Here is a 7,408-nt window from a genome sequence, read left to right as displayed (position 1 = left end):
GGGGTTCCCACAATCTGTTCCTTGAAGGTCCCGATATACTAAGTCACCTCTGTTTGCTTCTCAAGGCCTCTGGGGAGTCCTAAAAGCAACTGTGGCAATATGCTACCATCTGGAAAGGCATCAGGAGGGTAGGGGTGGGTGGTAGGAGGCAGCTCCGAAGGGTAATGTCACATGGGGTCTAAATATCAGATCTGTTGGTTATGCGCACTGGAAAACTCAGGAAATAACTTATTAAATGTCACTTTCCTCTTCTGTAAAATGGGAATTTTATCTACAAGGTTTGAATTAAAAATTTGCCTGGTATATTTAGATCTCCAGAAAAGTTCCTCATTTGTTTTCCTCTCTTAACCCTGACTTTTGAGTCTCTGGCTTCTCACTCATGCTTTCTTTCCTAGTGATAAAGAGACGGAAGTGTGTTTCACGGAAAAGGGCTGCTACGTAGACTATGTGATGCCGTGTTTACGTGTTCAAACTGAGCGGAAAAGGCAGAAGCATTTGTTTAACTTCTCCCCAGAACAGGGAAGATAGAATTATGGAAGGGTTGGAAGGCAAATTCATCTCTTTTTGTCCTCTCTGTCTCTGTCTCTGTCTCTCTGTCTCTGTCTCTCTCTCTCTCACACACACACACACTCAGTGTACATAGGTGCTTGTGAAAGTACATGCCTGAGGAGACCAGATGCCAAACCTTGGGTTTTGTTCCTCAGGCATCATCAACCTTTTAAAAAATTTAATATTTTTTTGAGATTATAATATAATTACATAATTTCCCCCTTTTCTTCCTCTAACCCCTCTCATGTACTAATTTTCTTTAGTCATTATTTTATACACACCCCCCACACACTGTGTATGTGTGTATTCCTGAATACATAATGCATACCTAAACACACAGATGCCACCTTCTCAGCCTGTGTAATGTTGCTTGCACGTTTGTTTTCAGGGCTGACCATTTGGTACTCTTCATCCCTGGGGAACACTATCTCTTCCACTCTCAGTACTCCCCAGTTGCTTGTAGATCTTTGTCTAGGGTTGAGGCCTCTTGAGTACCCCGCTCTATGTTTACATGTCTATTGTTGTTGTCCTTGGTCAGCTCATGTGTAGATGGTCATGTGGGTGAGGCTTTATGTGTGTAGCTTTTAACATTTCTAGGAGGCACCAGCTTAGAGTGGACTTTCATTTTTCTGGCTCTTAACACTCTTTCTGCCTCATCTTCCACAATGACCCCTGGATTCAGGAGTTATGTTGTAGATTTATCAGTTGAGACTGGGTTCCATAACTCTGTATTTTAATTGGTTTTAGCTTCCTTTAATTGTCTCCAACTGTTACAAAGGGAAATGTCCTTGCAGAAGGGGTGAGGACTACACTTATCTGTGAGTGTAAGGGTAAGAATGCGGTTAGAGATTATGTTGGTTTAGTAAAGTGGTGGTTGTTGATTCTCCTCCAAGATCCATGCCTTCACTACCCCAGGTACCTAGCTAGTTTTCTAGTATCAAGCATGATTTCCTTCTTATTGAGTGGGCCTGGAATCTAGCTGTAGAGCTGTTGGCTACTACCAAGGAATGTGTACCACTACTGCCTTGTTAGGATTATTGTGCCATGCTGGATATTATTGTGGTTCATAGGTGTCATAGCTGGGTAAGACTCTTGCTTGCTTCATTTATTTGGAAACTTGTGTGGCGCTTTTTGGTACCATGAATGATACTCCTTAGTGGGGAGGCTTTCAGGTTAGTTCCAGCTCAGGGGCCTCTGGGTCCTGTGTCCAAAGCACATGGTGTCATAAGCATTAGGGACTTACGTTTCCCCTGGGAGGCAACCAAGTAGTCTCTTGAACAACGTCTCAAAAGAGGGCTTCTCATAGCTGGGGGTGGTGGTGGCACACACCCTTAAAGCCAGCACTCGGGAGGTACAGGCAGGCAGATCTCTGTGAGTTCAAGGCCAGCCTGGTCTACAAAGCTACACAGAGAAGCCCTGTCTTGAGAAATCAAAACAAACAAACAAACAAATAAATAAGAGGACTTCTCATGCCTGGTATTGGGGGTTTTGTTAAGTAGCCTATGGTTCTTGGGGATACCTTGTTTCCTGACACAGGGTTTCTCATTGGCCTGTAGCTTACCATTTAGAATAGACTGGCTGGCCAGCGTGCCCCAGAGATCTGCATGTCCTGGTCTTCCCAGTGCTGTATGACAAGTGCACCATCACATCTGGGTTTTTGGGCTCAAACCAGGTCCTTATGCTTGCACAGCAAGCATGTCACCATAGACAGCCACCTCTCCAACCCCACCATAGAGATCCACCTTAAATTCCAGAAGTGCAAAATCTTCCTCTAGACACCAATCTTCTGCACTTTGACTCCTAATCCTGAGGACACACACATATTGGAAACGTCATCCTGTCCCTCCCACCGACACTAAACTCCAAAAGCACAATCCTCCTATGTGCTATTCCCTGACTCTTTCACGCTAATTGTTATGATGAATCACTCAACTATAATGTCCCTGCCATTTTTTTTAATTCGAACAGAAAAATTACAAAACTGACTATTAAAAAGATGGCCATTTGGTAAACAGAGCTTAAATATCTGTCTTTTGGCATTCTAGTAGATGCTCATGATGATTCCAATACGAGAAGTAATCTGGAGGTCAAACAGCCAACAGACCCAGGAAAATAAAACATCAGGAAAGTGATTAGAAGTAGAGAGATGAGCCGGGCGTTGGTGGCGCACGCCTTTAATCCCAGCACTCGGGAGGCAGAGGCAGGCGGATCTCTGTGAGTTTGAGGCCAGCCTGGTCTACAGAGTGAGTTCCAGGACAGCCTCCAAAGCAACAAAGAAACCTTGTCTCGAAAAACCAAAAAAAAAAAAAAAAGTAGAGATGATATCATAACCCAGCAACTGACACCGTAGCTGAATACTAACTAAATCTGCTCAACAGTGGCTAGTCATCTTGATGGGTTACAGATAGACTCCTCATCTGTGAGCGCCCGGTGACAGCAGTCCCCCTCCTCACTGCTGGTGGCATTCTTCTGTCCCTCCTAAGGCTAGTGACCTCTTGGTTGAAAGTTGAGTGTCTTAAGGTCTGGACGGCATCCGACAACCTTTTTTGACCATGATTTGACCACATGGACTCACAAGTCTAAAGCGGTTAATGAGGTGTATACAAAGGCTTCTGATGTACTATATATATATATATATATATATATATATATATATATATATATATATAATCATAGCAATTCACATGCAATTTATAAACTGGAGTTCTGGAAATTAAGGTACCTGCTAGTGTCTACCTTTGACAGTTGTAGAAGCATGGAGGAGACCTTTTCATCTGTGGTTTTATGTGACAATCAGAGAAAGAACCATTGGCCCAGGCTGACAGGCCTTTGTAAACAGGCCCTGATATTCATGGCTGATGTACCAGCTCAGACTGGTCTTTGTGGCCACTGTGGAAGAGATACACAGGTTTTTGCTGACTGGAGTAATTTGGGTCTATGTTTACATGGCCAAGATGAATGAGATGGATATCTGTTTCACCCAGGTAATGCCATCCTCCACATGTCTGCTTTTAAATGAACAGTGAAAGGGTGAAAGGCCTGGAGAGATGGCTCAAGTGCTTTGGAGCAACTGCAACATTTGCAGAGGACCAGGGTTCGATTCTCAGCACCTACATGGTTCAAAACCACCCATATGATGGCTCACAACTCATAACTCCAGTTCCAGGACATCCATGCTTTCTTCTGACCTCAACATGTGGTGCATGTATGTAGGCAAAACATTCATGTACATTATCTATCTGTCTGTCTATCTTTCTATCATCTATCTATCTATCTATTATATGTTTTCTCTGAAAGGACACCTGACATCTATCTATCTATCTATCTATCTATCTATCTATCTATCTATCTATCTATCTATCTATTATATGTTTTCTCTGAAAAGACACCTGACATAGCCATGGGTGGTGGCCTGTGCTTTTACAGCCCAGGGCTCTCTGACTTTTACAAGCCAGGGTTTCATATAATCATTAGCTGAGCATTCTTGGGATAAAACATTAAGCCGACTCCATTCTACTTATTTTCAGATTTGCAGGGGCCGCAGAGTTCTCTTTGCAGGAGAAATCAAAGAGAGAGCCGCACTGCCTTGGGGAACACAGAAAGTGTTGTTCCAGGGAACTCTTGCTGCTGTCATCGTCTTTGGCCAGCATCAGCATCAGGAACACATTGCTTGACGCTCTGGGATCCAGGCCTATGCAGTAGTTGAATGTTGTTACTATTACAAGATTAGCAATTTTGAGCAAGAATTCAAAGTTTACTTTTTAAAATTTGAGACTGTGCTCTCTTGCAGCCTGGGATTGGCTGCAAATTCACTATGTAGCCAAGAATGACCTTGAAGTTGTTTTTTCTTAACTTTTACATTTTTAACAATTCACACATGTGACCATATTTACAAACTCTATCATCTTTTGTGTCTCTCTTGTCTCTTCTGAGTCCCTTGGTCTTCCCAACTAGTCTCCTATTCTTCTATTTTCATGTCTGAAATTAGAAAAAATATCATTTTTAGGCCTTGTGTAGGTACCCACGGCTTCTGTGAGTTCATGAAGGAAAGGGCTGTGTCATGTGTAGAAGACAGGGTTTCTTAGCATTCCTTTAGCTGCTGACTGTTTTCCTGCTTCCTCTTCTGCTGTGTTCCCTGAGCCTTCGGATGAATCATATGAAAGTCTCGTTTAGGGACAGGCATTCAGGAGTTGGTTCTCAGCACTTGGCGTAGTTCTGAGTCCGTACTAAGTCACTGTCACCCACTGTAAAAAGGGACTTCTCCAACTCAGGCTGGAAGCAGCAGCATCTGTGGGCATTGACATAAACACTTCCAAGGAAGTTCTACTCCATCCTTTTAGCAAAACATCAGTAGTGAATTCTCCGTAGGCCTTGTGACTGTCCCCAATCCTGGGCTTTTGATAGGATCTGCCATCAGTTCCTCCCTTAAATCCAGTCTGGAAGGAGTTGGTTACCCTCAAAGCAGTCATGTCGCTGTTGCACCAGTGACATGTCTTGTTTGATAGTCTGGTACTGTAGCTTCCAAGGTTATAGTGTGTGGATGACCCTAACCTTCGGATCACCCTGCTTCACCTTCCTTGGGAGCAGACAGATGTGTGTCATGCCTGGTTTATGTGGTGTTTGGGATCAAACCCAGGGCTTTATGCATGCTGGGTGAGCACTCCACCAAATGAGCTAACATAGTCCTCCAGTTCTTACTCTTATCAAGGCAGTGTAGGGACATACACAAGAATGTTTCTAAAACTCGCCCAAGTTCATAATCAGAGGAACAATCTTTTGCCCTCTTTTCTTCCCAGAAACAATGGCTACATTCTTTACACTGTTCTTTCTGGAATATTCCCTCATGCTTTATCTTTTACTTTTTTGAGACAGAGCCACATTATACTACCCAGGTAAAGCCTGGAGCTCACTGTACAGCCCAGACTGTCCTTGAACTCAAAAGTCCTTGGGTCCCAGTTTTCCAAGCGCTGCTCTTACAGGTTTGCAACACTATGCTTGGCTTACATCCGTATTTTAAATTTGCCAACCTGTGTGATTTTGATCCATAAACTACAAACAGTGCATCGATGTTTAATACTGAACTCTGTTTTTCTCACCTTTCCCCTCTTTCTAAAACTGTTTTTTTTAATAACACTTTTTTGTGAAACAATTCACATGCCATAAAACTTACTCTTCTGCAGTTCAAGATTCAGTGATTTCTGTAATTGACTTTTGTTGTTGTCTGAGACAGGGTCTCACTTCAGTAGCTCTAATGAGCCTAGAACTCATTGGTTTGGGGATGGCTAATAAATCACACTTGGCCCTCCTGCATCAATTATTCTTGATATATTCACTGAGTTGTCTTCAAGTTTTGGAACGTTTCCCTCACCCCAGCAAGAACTCCTGTGCCTCATTCTTTCTCTCCTCCTTGTGCCAGGTAACTGCTAATCTTCTTTGGACTTCCATGGTTCCCTATACTTAGCTTAAGCGAAATGATACGTGGCATTTGGCATGTGGTTTCTGTCACTTAGTATAATGGTTTTAAGATTTACTCATGTTGTAAGGTGTATCTGAATTCCATTCCTTTCGTTCTGTTGAACGGAAATACTACATTTTATCTATCTGTTTATTGCTGATTGAACATTTGGGTCCTTCTCCTTTGGGACTATAATGATTGATGCTGTTGTGGACAGTTGTGCCTCAGTTTTTGTGTGGATGCGTTACTTTGGCTCACTTGGGTAAATAAACTAAGGGCAACAGATTTCAGGTCACATGGTAACTATGTTCAACTTATTCCGAGGAACTGCCAAACTGCTTTCCAGAGTGGCGGCATTGAAGGCCTTCTCTCACAACTCATGGCGGTTCCAGTTTCTTCGCATCTTAGGCGAAACTCGGCTTTTTATGTTAGTCATCTTAGCGGGCGCAAAGAGATGTATCGTGGGTTTGATTTGCGTTTCCCTAGTGAATAATGATGTTGACTATCTTTTCATATGCTTACTGACCGTGTGTGTGTGAAGCTTTTTTTTATTTCTTTTTTTGTCAAGGGAGAGGATATTTGCTCTAGTCTTTTGCCTGTTTCTAAGCTGATTTTCCATTGTATGAGTTGTAATAGTTCTTTATGTTCTGGTTACCTGTGCTGTGTCAGTTACCCTACTCAACACCGTTTTCTTCTTTTCTATGAGTCGTCTTTTCACTTCCTCCATGGTGCCCTTGGAAACTCCAAAGACTGACATTTTAGTGTGGTGACATTTATCTGTTTTCAAAAGCTATCGCTTCCGCTGTTGGTATCGTGTTTAAGACTGGAAGAAAAGACTGAATTTTCTGGTGGTGTTTATTTGCAAGGCTGTGTTAATACCAAAACTGGGAAGTATCTTGCAGGATCAGGTTTGGGTGCTCTGAGTACGTTAAACTAAGGGGCTTTGGAGGCATTAGAGGCAACCTCGGGCTGCTGGTCCTCTCTTGTCTCTCTGCCTCTCCTTTTGTATTCTACCCGGAAGTGAGGCAGAGAAATCGTAAGTCCTTTTCCCCAAAACAGGTCACAGAAGTTAGAATTACCCATCTCTAAGATAAGCCACAAAGTCTAAGGTAGGACTCTAATCTCCTTTCTATAAAGACGTCCCCTTGTTTCCTCTGTGTGATGGTGGATGATAAAACTCATTCCAGAAAGTTCTGGGCACATGCCCAAGAGGGACTGTTGCACAGAGGCCTGGGTGGTCTGCCCAGATGGCCTTGTAGGATTCCCTACCCACTCTGTTAGATTAGACAGGGGTTTTTGCCCAAGCATATCATAACTGCCCATTCTTCATCAAGTCTAAGCATGCAGGTGGGCAGTTTTCCCTGGGCCTTTGGGTCTTCATGTCTGAAGACTCCAGTATAACTT

This window comes from Mesocricetus auratus, unplaced genomic scaffold (genome assembly GCF_017639785.1).
Source record: "Mesocricetus auratus isolate SY011 unplaced genomic scaffold, BCM_Maur_2.0 Super-Scaffold_100024, whole genome shotgun sequence".
Lineage (NCBI taxonomy): Eukaryota > Metazoa > Chordata > Mammalia > Rodentia > Cricetidae > Mesocricetus > Mesocricetus auratus.
This window is presented reverse-complemented; position numbering follows the sequence as displayed.